The 15870-nt window shown below is 42.9% G+C and overlaps 1 long non-coding RNA gene across 5 annotated transcripts in view; it reads left to right on the top strand.

The window, feature by feature from the left end:
• LOC120102805 (uncharacterized) overlaps positions 1-15870 on the top strand; it is a 99183-nt gene that overhangs the window by 15367 nt on the left and 67946 nt on the right. The window contains exon 4 of one of the 5 annotated variants that reach the window (XR_005504560.2): positions 796-9064. The exons of the other annotated variants lie outside the window; for them this stretch is intronic. This is a non-coding gene — a long non-coding RNA (uncharacterized LOC120102805). Of the gene's footprint in view, positions 1-795; positions 9065-15870 lie in introns of those variants that run through there. 5 annotated transcript variants of the gene reach the window in all.

Here is a 15870-nt window from a genome sequence, read left to right as displayed (position 1 = left end):
TGAGGACACTTGAGAGGCCTCACGGGAAACATCATTAAATTTCATGAGCCTCTAAGCCTCTTTAAAAATCTGAATAGAGTGAGAACTAGGTAATCCACTGTATTCTCAGGGAAACTGAGGCAGCATTTGGATTCTGCTGTTAAAAAGAAAATGAAGAATTCAAGCAGTCTAGTAGAGTGACCTCCAGTTAATCAAGCAACTGTGAGGTATTGACCTTTTTGTTGTAGAGGAAGAAAACAAACACACTGGAAATTTGCAAAAAAAAAGCATTTGCCAAGCTGTGAGTTAGGTCAAGTATAATAAAAAAGCATTTGCATTTCAAATATGGCTGGAAAACCCCTTCCCATCATCGGACTAGTGAATCTTGGAATGAATTGTCCCGCTAGTTGCTAAGACCCACTACAAATAAAATGGGGTCTGCACTCTTGTTCGTATTTCATGTGTATATGATGTGACAGAGTGTATTCAGAACTTTACTCTGCTTTAGTGAATTTATTTGTCCCAGCCTTGCTTGTACTGATGTGTGTCACCATGTCTGGCTTTCTTACATGGGGTCTGGGAATTGAACTCAAGTCCTCATGCTTGCAAGATTTGCACTTTCCAAACTGAAATGTCAGGGCCATCTCCTTGGTACCTGAGTACCTCTTCACTAAAGCAAAACACACTTTTGCCTCTACCTTCTTTAAAACAACAACAGCAACAACAATGACAACAACAACAGCAACACTAACGCTGCCCCTACTTCTACCCCCTTGGGGGAGGAGGTAATCATTTACCTCCTGTCACACTTCACAGGTTCTGAATGGAGACACCTCCTTCTCAAGTATCCAGTGGCCTTGCCTAGAGGCAGTTGCAGGATGAAGCTCCCTCCTGCTGGTAACTACTATTTCATCTGTCTAGGAGAGCCGGAGGACCAGGAAGAGAAGGGCAAGCACAAGAGGAGTGGGAGGTGTGTGTGTGTGTGTGTGTGTGTGTGTGTGTGTGTGTGTGTGTGTGTGTGCGCGCGCGCGCCAAGCTGCACTGCGCACTGGCTTCTAAGTGGGCAGAAGGCAGATGGTGGTGAACATCCATCATTTTCATAGCTGTCCCGTCCACCACAAACCAAAAGTCTGGGGTGAGGAAGGCAGATGAGCAAGCGAAAAAGGAAGTGGAGGTTTAAAGGGAATTTTATACTCATTTGGTTTGGTTCTAGAAAGGGGAATGAGAAGTGATTTAATAGTTGGACTGAATTTGCTGAAAACCAAGTTTCCTCAATTCTGATTTCCGGTCTCTTTACCTCCCTACTATTTTAAAGCTATTGTGTAGATATAAAGATGATGAACTAAGATTCCGTTTCCTTCTCTAAGTTGAACTCAGTGGTACCTTCAGTAAGTATGGGATTTATAAGATATGTAACTTGGCTTGGTGTTTCTAGACTTGGAACTAAGGTTTTCAGCAGAGGAATGCTGGTTAGGAACCTGATGGGTCTTATTTTAAATTATTAAATGGAACGGATATTTTTTTTCAGATCCAGAAACGAATGACTAACTGGAAATTTGTGTTTGTGTTTGTAGTCTTCAAAAACAGTTCTATGGGAAATTATGGAAGTTTGGTTACATCCTAGGGCAGTCTGGTGTATAGTCAGGGGCTCAGTCAGTATTTGTGGGACACGTAAGTGAGGGGCTGGAGCAGGTAGCATTCCTTCATTGACTGACTACATTCATACTCTTGATACAGCTGTAGGACCCAGTCAGCTACCGGTCCGAGAACGCGTTACTGGTAATTTGTTACTGTACAACTCACAGGGCAGCTGCTCGTTACAACACACGGATTAATGGGGCCAACGGCCTCGATTTGGTGCCTCCAGGGGCCGGTTATCTCTGTTCTACTTTGTGGCTGCCCCAGTAGCCCATAACCTTTGCCAGCTGCGGCTTATCGGGTCATGTTCTTTGTCACAGAAAGGTCCAGGAAGGAGAATGGGGGCATTAGCTCAGACCCGCACCACTTTGGAAGAGAGCTCAGGCACGTGCTCTGCAGAAAGGTCAGTTTTATACTTGAGAAGTGACATAAGGACTTCCTGGAGCCCCTCACACCGTACACTCCAGCCTGGTGAGCTTCTCAGTGTACAATGGTTTGATCCATGTCGGCCATAGACAAGCGCTCCATTTGCTGAACACAGAGTCATGCCAAAGGCCTGACTTGAGAAAAATGATCAGCTCGCAGGATTCAAAACAAACGGGCATATTACAACCACCTACCCCTTCCAGGAAGTCCCTTTCTGCTAAACCTATATATTTCACATGAATTCAACATTACCTAGAAACATTCTTTGCATAATAGACTATTTTCTTCCTGGCAAGCCTTGCCTTGATCTGCATTATCATTTAGGCCCCATCTGAAAACACCATTAATTTAAATAAGCAACAGAGACTGGAATAAAATTCCATTCGTGCTTAACTCTCCAATGCGGTTTGAAAATGTTTTCTTCTCCAGCCCAGTCTTATGTTACATGCTGGATGGTCTTTTCTTTGACCACCTCATAAAAAAGAGCTCATAAATACTTTTCATGTGTTATTTAAACTAGCAGGACTCCCTGAGGCCCTGCACTCCTATTTTTTTAAGTCCTTTGTGTATTTCAAAGGGCTTTCTAACCCAGTCACAGAGGTAAAAGTGTCTTCTAACTTGAGAGAGCCATGTCCTGTCACTATCAGGGCATCAAGTTCCTCCACTGCTGAAACATTTTTTGGCAGAATGCTGCCAAGGTATAAGATGCTTTCTTGCCTGAGTGCTCCTTTGTGAGATCTGTGCCAGTGTAGGAATATACGTGCCTTTTCTGATGCATCTGAAGCTGGAATTGGGGTCTTTTGGCTATACGTGGCATGCTGACAAACAAGAGCTCTGTTTCATCATAAAGGTGAATTAACTTCTGATTAATGAAGAAGAATCCAGAAGAGAGTGTCTGGCTGTGTACAAAAGTGGTGTGTGTGTGTGTGTGTGTGTGTGTGTGTGTGTGTGTGTGTGTGTGAGTGACAATGTCTTGGCTCATGAATCTCCCCCCACAGTGTCTTAGTGCTTGTATTTTTTGTTATGCTGTCCTCTCCCACTTTGGAATAAGCTTTAGCGGGTTCTGTAGTCCATTCAAGCATTGCACCCCTCACTTCACCTTCACATGAATCTATGGGTGCTCTCATCCCCACCTATGTCACAGCTTTGTAATAGAATAAGTTCATAAAGGCAGTTAGAGACTACCTAGTTCAGCTTCTGTCTATGTACAGAAATCCTTTGATATTCCCCACGGGTTCTCCTTCAATGTTGTTTCAGTACTCTTAAGTAAACACACATGTTCTCATCTGTATGGACTGTACTTACCACTTAAATTATTACAGAGTCTTTTAAAATTTTATTTAGGTATATATGCTGGCATGTGTGTGTGCACACAGGTGAGGCCAGAAGCGGGCATCAGATCTCCTGAGCTGGAGCTAGAAGCCATTGTCTTCTTCTCAATGAGGATGCTAGGAACCAAACTCTGGTCCATTGCAAGAACAGCACACACTGTTAACCACCAAGCTATCTCTCTCTTCCCAGGAATTTCTAAATATGGGTAGTACCATCAATCCTCTGAAGCCACTCATGGCCAAGACAGAATTCATGGGCACTTACTCCAATTTGTCTTTTGATCATTGTCAGCTGGATTTATTTAACATTCATTCATGGCGTGATAAAGACAAAAGAGATGAAGTACATGTCCCATGGGTTCCTCAAACCACACATTCCTAATGCACTTAGAAGGAGACCTATCAGCTTACTTATCTTTAGATGACCCCTGACCTTCATGAGTCTTACCTCGGGGCTTCTCTTCGTGTGGTCTCCAGAGCAGCAGTGGTTGTCTCCGGTGGGAATGCAGGTCTCTAGACCCTGTCCACTAAAAGTGGACCCTAGTGATTGCCACAGTGAGTCCTTCAGGTGACTCTAATGCATGTCTAATTAAGAAAAAAGGGTCTAAATGTAATTACTCTATCAAACTAGATACCTCGGCTTTCTCAGCCTCTTTCTTTTCCCCTGTCATGAAGTTTTTAACATTTCGAGGATTGTCTTCAAGATCTTCAGTCTCCATGTTTTAAACTCAGACTCCCTGGGTCTCATCTGATGTTTGGTGGCAACTCCTATTTGGTTCCTTAGCCAGTCTTACTTTCCAAGACAATTTATCCTGTATTGAAGATCTGATGGTTTAGGCATAAAACATCCCACTGATGACACACTGTTAGCACATACATAGTAACTCCCCTGAGTGACAGAAGGCCTGCTAGATCCTCATCTCTGCATCCTGTGTGGTCACTCACTGCTTTCCGTCTACCCTTGGTCACACATCCCTATCCCTGCTAGACTCTATTGGTCCAAGCACAATGCATAACATTGGAAGAATGCTCACCATGTCAGACATCCATCTAGATAGCTGAGAGTGAGACTTACAGTGTGTGCCTGGTCCAGGGTCACAGAGCTGGACAGCCATGGAGCTCAGGATGAACCTACATCTCTTGGCTGACCATCTGGGGTAGTTTCTGTGTTTACAAACCTCCGCTTGCTTAATATGTTTAGTGGCAGGTGTAAGTGGTGGGTAGGTTTTCTTCTCTTTAGACACTACCAGTGAAGTCCAGGAGATTTGATTTAATCCGGGCAAAGCAGGAACCTTCGAATTTTTCAGCTGAAAGCTGGAGAAACCTGAGGAGCGTTTTGCACTGTTGGCGTCTCCTGCTGAATTCCCATACTATCAAGATTCTCTTACAACATCTGGCCATTTTACAGGGGATTTCATGGAGCAAATCAATTAACATTTTTAAAAGTGGGATAGAGAGGAAGGAGAAGAGTGTTTGAGTGGCACCATAGCAGTGTGAGAAATCCCCTAGGAGGCAGCTAATGGCAGGATTGCACAAAACCTTGTAAGGAATTGTGTCCATATAACACAGCTTGTTCTTAAGCAAATAGATAGAAATGACATGCATTTAAGGAGATAGGATGTTTACCCTGCTTTAAACTTACATGATGTACACATACATTGCAGCAATACATGGTGCCCTGTGAATATGTATAATTTTTGTGTCACCAGTTGAAATGAGTTCACATTAAATCCATATGTAAACAATTTAAGTTTAGATGAGGGCCATTTGATTCTTTGGGTTACAGACAACACATACATGTACATAGTTCACTATGACTATCACGGTTACACTACTGATATATCTTTTTTTTCTAACAGTGGGGGCTCAGACCGGGACCATGGGTTAAGAAGTTCTTAGCTGGACGTCCTTGGGTGGTTCTCTCAGGATGTAATCATTGGATTCCAACTGCACAGTGCAGGAGGATCTTGGCAGTCACTCTTGTAAACACTTGACGAGTGCTTGATGTACTCAAAACATACAGGCTCTTTCCACTTGTGAGCTTACGCCCTGGTGACTCACTTCAAACACTCCAAACTCCCATTCCCATGGAGTGTCTGCAGCATGTGCACGGGCAGCAGAGCCCAGTGCCATTTGTCTACTGCTGTACTGAGCAGTAAATGCCAGACAGTTTCTAAAGGCCCTAAAATAGAGCTTCACACAGCACCTGCTTCACCTTCTTCATAGCAGGTCTCATCGCTTTGTTTTGCTCTGATTAGGAGGGACTCCTTTGTAGTAAGGAATGATCACGCTTCTGTGTGTGTGTGTGTGTGTGTGTGTGTGTGTGTCTATGTGAGCATGCCTCTCTCTCTCTGTATGTCTCTCTCTCTCTCTCTCTCTCTCTCTCTCTGTGTCTCTGTGTGTGTATGCCTGTGTGTCTGTGTGTCTGTGTGTCTGTGTGTCTATGTGAGCATCTCTCTCTCTCTCTCTCTCTCTGCGTGTGTGTGTGTGTGTGTGTGTGTGTGTGTGTGTGTGTGTTGAGAGCAGGACTGAGTGAAAGAACGTGTTCGTCATCTCTATCACAAATTACCAAGTCTGAAATCAGCAAAGCAGATTCCCGTGAGTCTGTTTTATTCTTTCTCCCCACACATGAATTTCCCATTTCAAGTCAGGCCACCATTAAGACAGAAAGTCCAGGGGTTACTTTCATCTGCCTTTTCATACTGAATTTATTGCTTTATCTGTAATATGGGGATTAATATATTGGGTTTATGACCTTCCTAGGGCACTGTGCGTATCCAATAGCTCATAATGTGAACACGCAGAGCTCCAAATGTCATTGGATGTAAGGTATGGTTAATATGACTTTATTAAGAGTTCTAAAGAAAACACTATTCTCTGACACTCCACATTTGTGGGACAAACATTAGGATCTTTAATTAAAATGACTTTGAGATCACAAGGTTTGACCTAACTTTAATCACCTCTCAAATGTGATCAAATGAATTTTCCATTAAGAACCTTTTTAACAATAAAAGAGTCCTCATTGTCGTTTAACATCTATAAACAAGGCTGAGAGAAAAGCATGGGGGGGGGGGGGCGTACAGTTCAGTCCTAATAGGCCATAAAAGGAGAGTCGGTCACTCTTCTTTTATCTGCCCCCAGGCTCTTTGAATCTCACTTTTCATTTAGATATTTACCACATTGGTGTGCCCCCCACCCCCATAACACAGGCTGAAGTGAGCAGCCTCCAGGGTTTCTTTCCAGTCTCTTCCTACTCAGACTGGTCCCATCTGAGCAGTACTGTGACCCATGGGAGGACAGCACAGCAGTCACTTCAAAACAGAGCCTTGCCAGTCTCAAGAATGGAGCCAAGCTGATTTTCTAAACATTCTGTTGCATTAATACCTTGTAGGCCCATGGGGGCTTTCATCAAAACCTCTCCTAACACTTTCTCAACTGCGGCTACTCCTCAGCACAGCCCTGGGGAAGCACTCCTACATTTCTGAGGAGTTGCAAAGGAAGCCCCCAGTCAGCTGGGAAGCTGCTGGAGAAACGGTGAGAAAAGGAAATCTGTACCTTGAGGAAGCCTTGTTATCTCTCAGCATGTGCAGTCATGTCCAGAAGTTCATGGAGCAGGACAGTCAGAGGAGACAAGAAAGTTTGTTTCAAATAAACTTAAAAATGGAGTAAGAAACAGATTGCTTTACTTTTCATAGCTGAAGGCCTCTGTATTTGCCAAACTATGGAATCAAAAGAATCTGCCTACAATCAACGACTGTCTGTGGCCACTGCCTGGAATTTTCTTCGTGACCAAATCCATTATTAATAGTTATTCACTCAATAAACATTTATTGAACACATTCCAGGTACTATATTTATTCGAGAAAAAAAATCTGTTGTGTATAGAACTGCTCCTTGTCCTTGGGGTACTTCTAGTCTGTGTGAGAAATGACAATCCATCTTTTAAAAGAGCAATGCATGCTTTATATACACCCATTCAGTACATATGCGTGTACGCTTACTCCTTTACCTTCAAAATGACATTTACAAAACCTTTTTCCTCTACTTGAAAGTATTTCTCTGAACAGTTGAAGCAGTCTTTGTCCTTCCAGTGTGATCCTCCCAGCCTGCCTTATGGATCTACACTTTTCTTTAGTAGTCTCTGTGCCTCAGAAGCATACAATTCCTACAGAACTTAAATATTCCCTCTGAGCACGTGACACAACTTTCACGCTATAGGTGGGTTGCGTAAATCTAAAAAAGCATCCCACACTATCGCCGGCTAGCACCAGCTCGACCTGCTCTCAGTCCGGCAGACTCTGACTCTGAGCTCTGAAAACGCTCTCTCCTTCCCGCTCACGAAATGCCCATGGCAGGCTATTGTCAAGCAAGCCCCACGCTCCCAGCCCCATGCTTCCAAATTCCCGTGGCTGGCTGGGGTGCACTCTTGCTCGGTACTTGCACTCTGCTGTAGTACCTTTTTTCTGGAACCCACTGGAGTCGATGTGTGAAGGAAAACACCACACGATCTTAGTTTAGAATCAACAGGTAACACAATCGCTGGCCCAGAACCTAGCATCCTAATTTTGTAAACAAATCTGTTAAAAATCCTCAAGTGTCGGGTACTGGTGGATCTGCCACTCAAACTCACAGCCTCTGGCTCCCTACGCTCTGTCTGCCTCCCTTGCTCCTGCTGTCCAAAAGGGCCATCCTTTCCCTGCCTCCCTTCTTCCTCTTCCTGATTCGGAAGTCCTGCCTACTCGCCCACTGATTGGTCCCTTGTAACCTTGATTCATTAGGGGTTAAGTCCTGCTACATCGGTGCCTGAACCTATTTGTTGAATGAATAGAAGAATGGACAGTTCAAAGGTGACAAATCATGTAAGGACTACCATACTCTAAGATGAAGCATCCGTCCGTTCCATAAAGATACCATAGGGGGCTGGGGATTTAGCTCAGTGGTAGAGCGCTTGCCTAGGAAGCACAAGGCCCTGGGTTCGGTCCCCAGCTCCGAAAAAAAGACCAAAAAAAAAAAAAAAGATACCATAGGTGACTCTTTAAGAGGACAAAGAAAGAACAATAATCTAAATAAGTAATTTGAATATCTAAAAGGAAATTCCCAGCTACCTTAAGGAGAAATTTAAATAAAATTTAAATACAGCACATTTTTCCTCTTGGAGTTTAGTCAATAAACAACCAGAACAAGTTGTAGGATTTTATGGTCTTTCACACTTCAAAACCCAGACAATGTTTCAGATACAATTTGTTATTTCTATTGTACATTTGTCGTTATGACAAACTTAAGAGAATTAAACACCGAATCCCTCCCACTTTCCTTTGCTCAAAGTTCGTGTCTGACACCTAATTCTCATTGTCAGTCTTGAGCTTAATGTGAGTGAATTCTCTGTGTTTACATACATTTACAGGAGAATGTATAAGTTACTGATGCAAAGATGTTAGGAACAATAGACATTAAAGCTTTGTACGCATGTGTCTGTTCAGTGTTCTATTGCTGTGAAGAGATGACAAGGCCAAGGTGACACTCATAAAGGGAAACATTTGACTAGGGGACTGGCTTTCAGTTTTGGAGGATTAGGATGCATGGTGGTGCTAGAAAAGTTGTTGAGAGCTGTAGGCAGAGAAAGGAGGGAGAGAGGGAGGGAAGGAGAGGGGAAGAGAGAGGAGGGAGACAAAAGAGGGAGGGAGAGGGAGAGGAAGAAAGGAGAAAGAGACAAAGACAGACAAAGACAGAGACAGGCAGAGACATGCAGACAGAGACAGACACTGGTTCTAGCACTGTCTTTTGAAACCTCAAAGCCTATCCCCTAGTGACACTCCTTCCTCTGACAAGGTTACACCCTCGAATGCTTTTTTAAGTAGTGTCACCTCCTAAAGACTAAGCATCCAAACATATGAGTCTATGTAGACATTCTTATCCAAACCGATACAGCATGCATTTTAGAGTTTCTATTCCTGTCAGAAAACATATGGCCAAAAGCAACTCGGGGAGCAAAGAGACTATTTCAGCCTATAACTCTCAGATCACACTCTTATCACTGAGAGAAATCAGGACAGGCACTCAAAGCTAGAGCCTGGAGGCAGGAACTGAAGCAGAGACTATAGAAAAGTGCTGCCTGGTGGAGTGCTTCGCATGGCTTACTCAGCCCACAAGAAAGACCACTAGCTCAGAGGTGGGCTTGGCCCTCCCACACCAATTGCCGATCAAGAAAATGAATGGTAGAGTTGCTTACAGGCCAGTCTTACAGAGGCGTTTTCTCAACTGAGAATCTATCTTCTCAGATAATGCTGGCTTACATTAAATTGACCAAAACTAGAAACCAAGGCAACGTGGGCCAGAAAAGCTGGGTATTCTTCAAGTAATAGGAGTAAATAAAAGATGCTAATCACCCAGGCTCCAGAGGAGTAAATAGATGACAAAGTAACAAAGGGACAGATAGATGATATACTATTGGCCCCGAGAAAGCAGGCTTGCCAGGAAGATAAATACATAAACAAAAGGTCAGCTCATGTTCTGGAGTTCCGCACTGGTTTGGAGGCATGGTTCATAAAGTACTCAAATGGGAAGTTTCCGTAGAGGAATTCAGGACACATTTGGGGATGGAGTTGCATGCCTCCTGTTCCTCTCGGCCCTGAGCTGGGGAGTAGGCATGGCAATAGGGTTTTGGTTTGATGGATTGATGGCCTGTAAGGGGTGTGGTTTTCTATCCTGCTGCAAAGCAGGTTGTAGCTACTTGGTTCGAGGCTGGGATTCCCTTTCAAGGAATATCTTGGCCTAACGTGGCTTCTATTTCAGATGATCCTTTACCCAGGATACAATCATGGGTATTAACATTTTGGGGGACTTTAAGTTGGCCAGTAACTATGGTACATTTGGAAACCTGTTTTTGTTTAATTTCCTTTCCTTTCCTTTTTCCTGTTAAGCACATCATTGGTTTGGAAGAGAGGGACCTGGGTTTTTGGACGTGTGTATGTTTGGTCTTCGGTCCAGGTTAGATACTTGAGAGGGATGGTGGGGTGAGGTTCTTGTGACTTCCGTGGTTCCCTTGGCTGAAGAGCCTGAATCTTCACCGGACCTGCCTGAGGTGATTAGTAGAACATGGGAACAATAGTCATCCAACACCACCATGGCATTACGCAAGCGCTTTCCTTCCCTCTAGAATGTGGGATACGTGAGAAGCGAGAAAGAATCTGTAACCCCACCACTCATATTTTCCACAGGCCTCTAATTACCCTTTCATCTGTCTCAAATATGGAGGGTGATGTTAAAAGCTTGTGTGAGAGCCTGGCGGAGTTTTATATATAAATGTTGTCTCTGGTCTGGTTTCCAAAACCATTCTAGTAATTTGGAAAATTTGCCAGTGAGCACCGATTGTTCTACAGGAATTTTCAGCTGAATCTTTAGACAGTGGCTTTCTGTGCTGGGCTTGGTGTTCTTTCGTTAGAGAACACAGAATGTGCTCGGCTGGGTTGCTTGTTCTTGTTGCGGCAATTGTACTTGGCATTCCCATGACAAACAAATTAATACTATCCCTACAGGACACTAAATGTTATCATATGAGAGAAGGGTTATGGAAAGTAATGGATCGTCTTTGAGAAATTCATACTTGGACACATTTGACCTTGTAAAACAAATGAGCTTACCTTTGCCAACAAAATGTTAATCTAGACTAACCTCATTTATCCATCCAAGCAATATCTATTGATACTTACTATGAACAACAGGACTCCTATACAAATGATAAAGATTACAAAATAGACTATACTTTCAGGCAAACTTTGTCTAGTGAAACCTTGTAACTGAGAAAGTGTTCATGGAATTGCAAGGTATCATAACTACTAAGCTCCCTGGGTGATACATGGTTCTTCTCCCTTTCCTGCAAAAGTAACACCACCAGGGCTCTGGTGTGCCACTTGTCTTCCAGGTGTCATTTACAGTGATGACACAAGCTAAGAGCTGAGACAAGCCTCAGCAGCAGGGTGTGCACAGGCCTACATGACCATGCAAATGCATGTGAGGAAGGACGGATTGGTCTGTCCAGATGTGGGATGGGTGCTCCTTTCCAAGTCTTGGCTCCAGTCTATTTCCAGTTAGTGGACATCACAGAGTGGAATACATGTGTTGGAGAGACACTTATTGTTTGCTGATCAACAGTGAGAGACATACAACCAGGCTCACTGCCTCCCACCCCATCCCTGCCTCATCCCTACCTTTGATGACTCTCTTCCTTCCATAAACCCTCCATCTAATGTACGCAATCCCCAGAATATCTGAAACTCTTTCCTTAGGTAGATGGCGATCATGAACAAAGTAAAGGAACACCAGAGGCCACATCTTCTCCATCCACTCTTCACTAAAGTGCAGAATGTAGTGGACTCAAATGAAAGCTCTCAACCCCAAGTCAGGAAAAGTAAAAACAAAACAAAACACCCGTGCCCATCCCCCATCCATTTCAGCATCTGATAGATGTCAGAATGTACTTGGTGGCCACAGAACCATGTCAGTGCATTGTGACATGTTCCTGGATGACTGTTGCTGTCTGATTTTATTAAAATGCTGAAGAAGCACATTTCTTCTTTTCCTAGCCTGGCGCTCCAGGCAACAGGATGCTTAGCTGGAGTTTCAAGACATCCAAACCATCATCATTGAAACCCCAGTAAATGATTTGAACATTTAATTTCTTACCTCAGTCATAATAGGGCACAGATTCCTAGCAAATCTTTTCCACCAGAAGAAACAAAAATGTCTTGTCATAAAAGTAAAGGAGAAGGGTAATTAGAAGGAAAGGCCCCTGTAATACCATGCTACCTCATCTTACCTATTGACGAGAAGTCAAATTCTCAACTTCTTAATGAACTTTTAAAAACACAGACGTTTTCTGGTTATTCTCTCTTTGGATTCTGGCTTCTTATGACTTTGAAGTGAGCCTAGCTGGTGAGTGGTTGGACATTGAACTAATGGGATTTTACTGTTTAGAACAGCTGGTCACATCTGGAGGCCCCTGGAGCCTAAAGGCAACTGCTGATTTACAAGGCTTCTGTAATATACACAGCCTTGGCTGGTGCTTTGTTCTTGATTTAGGCTAGAGCAAAGGTGTAGATTTTGTGATGTTGTAAAAATGTCAAGTGATTGATTTGAGAATATGTAATACCTATGGGTAGCTCCCACTAGGAGCCGGCATCTTGTGTGGTTAATACTTGGAGGTGTTTTCAGAAGGTTTGGTTTTAAATATGGCAACATACTCTACAAAAGGGTCTAGATACATTTGCTATTTAAACAGGCATGGTGACACCTGTAATCCAGGATTCAGAGAATAGAGGCAGGAGGATCATGGGTTCATGATCATACTGGGCTGCAGAGTGAGACAGTCTCAAAACAAAGAAAGAGGACAAAGCAACACATGACTGACTACTAATCTATATATGTCCTAATTCCCATTTTCTTTCTCCTTTTCTGTTTTCCTTCCTTCCTTTCTTCCTCCCCCTCCCATACTTTTCTGATTCTTTCCTTTGCTTCTTTCTCTTCTTGGTAACTAAATGAAAACAAAATCTAGAACTTGTTTACATTTTATCATAGACTTTTAAAAAATATGGGCATTTTCTTGAGGATAAGTATTACCATTCTTTTTTTTTTTATTATTAACTTGAGTATTTCTTATATACATTACGAGTGTTATTCCCTTTCCCAGGTTTCGGGCAAACATCCCCCTCCCCCCTCCCCTTTCTTATCGGTGTTTCCCTCCCCATCCTCCCCCCATTGCTGCCCTCCCCCCAACAATCTAGTTCACTGGGGGTTCAGTCTTAGCAGGACCCAGGGCTTCCCCTTCCACTGGTGCTCTTACTAGGTTATTCATTGCTACCTATGGGGTCAGAGTCCAGGGTCAGTCCATGTATAGTCTTTAGGTAGTGGCTTAGTCCCTGGAAGCTCTGGTTGCTTGGCATTGTTGTTCATAAGGGGTCTCGAGCCCCTTCAAGCTCTTCCAGTTCTTTCTCTGATTCCTTCAACAGGGGTCCTATTCTCAGTTCAGTGGTTTACTGCTGGCATTCGCCTCTGTGTTTGCTGTATTCTGGCTGTGTCTCTCAGGAGCGATCTACATCCGGCTCCTGTCGGCCTGCACTTCTTTGCTTCATCCATCTTGTCTAATTGGAGGGCTGTATATGTATGGGCCACATGTGGGGCAGGCTCTGAATGGGTGTTCCTTCTGTGTCTGTTTTAATCTTTGCCTCTCTATTCACTGCCAAGGGTATTCTTGTTCCCCTTTTAAAGAAGGAGTGAAGCATTCACATTTTGATCATCCGTCTTGAGTTTCATTTGTTCTAGGCATCTAGGGTAATTCAAGCGTTTGGGCTAATAGCCACTTATCAATGAGGGCATACCATGTGTGTTTTTCTGTGATTGGGTTATCTCACTCAGGATGATATTTTCCAGTTCCAACCATTTGCCTACGAATTTCATAAAGTCATTGTTTTTGATAGCTGAGTAATATTCCATTGTGTAGATGTACCATATTTTCTGTATCCATTCCTCTGTTGAAGGGCATCTGGGTTCTTTCCAGCTTCTGGCTATTATAAATAAGGCTGCGATGAACATAGTGGAGCACGTGTCTCTTTTGTTTTTTTTTTTAAAGATTTATTTATTTATTATATATAAGTACACTGTAGCTGTCTTCAGACACACCAGAAGAGGGCATTGGATCTCTTTACAGATGGTTGTGAGCCACCATGTGGTTGCTGGGAATTGAACTCAGGACCTCTGGAAGAGCAGTCAGGTGCTCTTAACCGCTGAGCCATCTCTCCAGCCCCCGCACGTGTCTCTTTTATATGTTGGGGCATCTTTTGGGTATATGCTCAAGAGAGGTATAGCTGGATCCTCAGGCAGTTCAATGTCCAATTTTCTGAGGAACCTCCAGACTGATTTCCAGAATGGTTTTACCAGTCTGCAATCCCACCAACAATGGAGGAGTGTTCCTCTTTCTCCACATCCTCGCCAGCATCTGCTGTCACCTGAGTTTTTGATCTTAGCCATTCTCACTGGTGTGAGGTGAAATCTCAGGGTTGTTTTGATTTGCATTTCCCTTATGACTAAAGATGTTGAACATTTCTTTAGGTGTTTCTCAGCCATTCGGCATTCCTCAGCTGTGAATTCTTTGTTTAGCTCTGAACCCAATTTTTTAATAGGGTTATTTGTCTCCCTGCGGTCTAACTTCTTGAGTTCTTTGTATATTTTGGATATAAGGCCTCTATCTGTTGTAGGATTGGTAAAGATCTTTTCCCAATCTGTTGGTTGCCGTTTTGTCCTAACCACAGTGTCCTTTGCCTTACAGAAGCTTTGCAGTTTTATGAGATCCCATTTGTTGATTCTTGATCTTAGAGCATAAGCCATTGGTGTTTTGCTCAGGAAATTTTTTCCAGTGCCCATGTGTTCCAGATGCTTCCCTAGTTTTTCTTCTATTAGTTTGAGTGTGTCTGGTTTGATGTGGAGTTCCTTGATCCACTTGGACTTAAGCTTTGTACAGGGTGATAAGCATGGATCGATCTGCATTCTTCTACATGTTGACCTCCAGTTGAATCAGCACCATTTGCTGAAAATGCTATCTTTTTTCCATTGGATGGTTTTGGCTTCTTTGTCAAAAATCAAGTGCCCATAGGTGTGTGGGTTCATTTCTGGGTCTTCAATTCTGTTCCATTGGTCTATCTGTCTGTCTCTGTACCAATACCATGCAGTTTTTATCACTATTGCTCTGTAGTACTGCTTGAGTTCAGGGATAGTGATTCCCCCTGAAGTCCTTTTATTGTTGAGGATAGCTTTAGCTATCCTGGGTTTTTTGTTATTCCAGATGAATTTGCAAATTGTTCTGTCTAACTCTTTGAAGAATTGGATTGGTATTTTGATGGGGATTGCATTGAATCTGTAGATTGCTTTTGGTAAAATGGCCATTTTTACTATATTAATCCTGCCAATCCATGAGCATGGGAGATCTTTCCATCTTCTGAGGTCTTCTTCAATTTCTTTCTTCAGAGTCTTGAAGTTCTTACTGTACAGATCTTTTACTTGCTTGGTTAAAGTCACACCGAGGTACTTTATATTGTTTGGGTCTATTATGAAGGGTGTCGTTTCCCTAATTTCTTTCTCAGCTTGTTTCTCTTTTGTGTAGAGGAAGGCTACTGATTTATTTGAGTTAATTTTATACCCAGCCACTTTGCTGAAGTTGTTTATCAGCTTTAGTAGTTCTCTGGTGGAACTTTTGGGATCACTTAAATATACTATCATATCATCTGCAAATAGTGATATTTTGACTTCTTTTCTGATCTGTATCCCCTTGACCTCCTTTTGTTGTCTGATTGCTCTGGCTAGAACTTCAAGAACTATATTGAATAAGTAGGGAGAGAGTTGGCAGCCTTGTCTAGTCCCTGATTTTAGTGGGATTGCTTCAAGTTTCTCTCCATTTAGTTTAATGTTAGCAACTGGTTTGCTGTATATGGCTTTTACTATGTTT

The sequence above is a fragment of the Rattus norvegicus genome, chromosome 5, assembly GCF_036323735.1.
Source record: "Rattus norvegicus strain BN/NHsdMcwi chromosome 5, GRCr8, whole genome shotgun sequence".
Taxonomy (NCBI): Eukaryota; Metazoa; Chordata; class Mammalia; order Rodentia; family Muridae; genus Rattus; species Rattus norvegicus.
The sequence above is the reverse complement of the archived record's forward strand: the minus strand, read 5'-3'. Positions and strand labels throughout refer to the sequence as shown.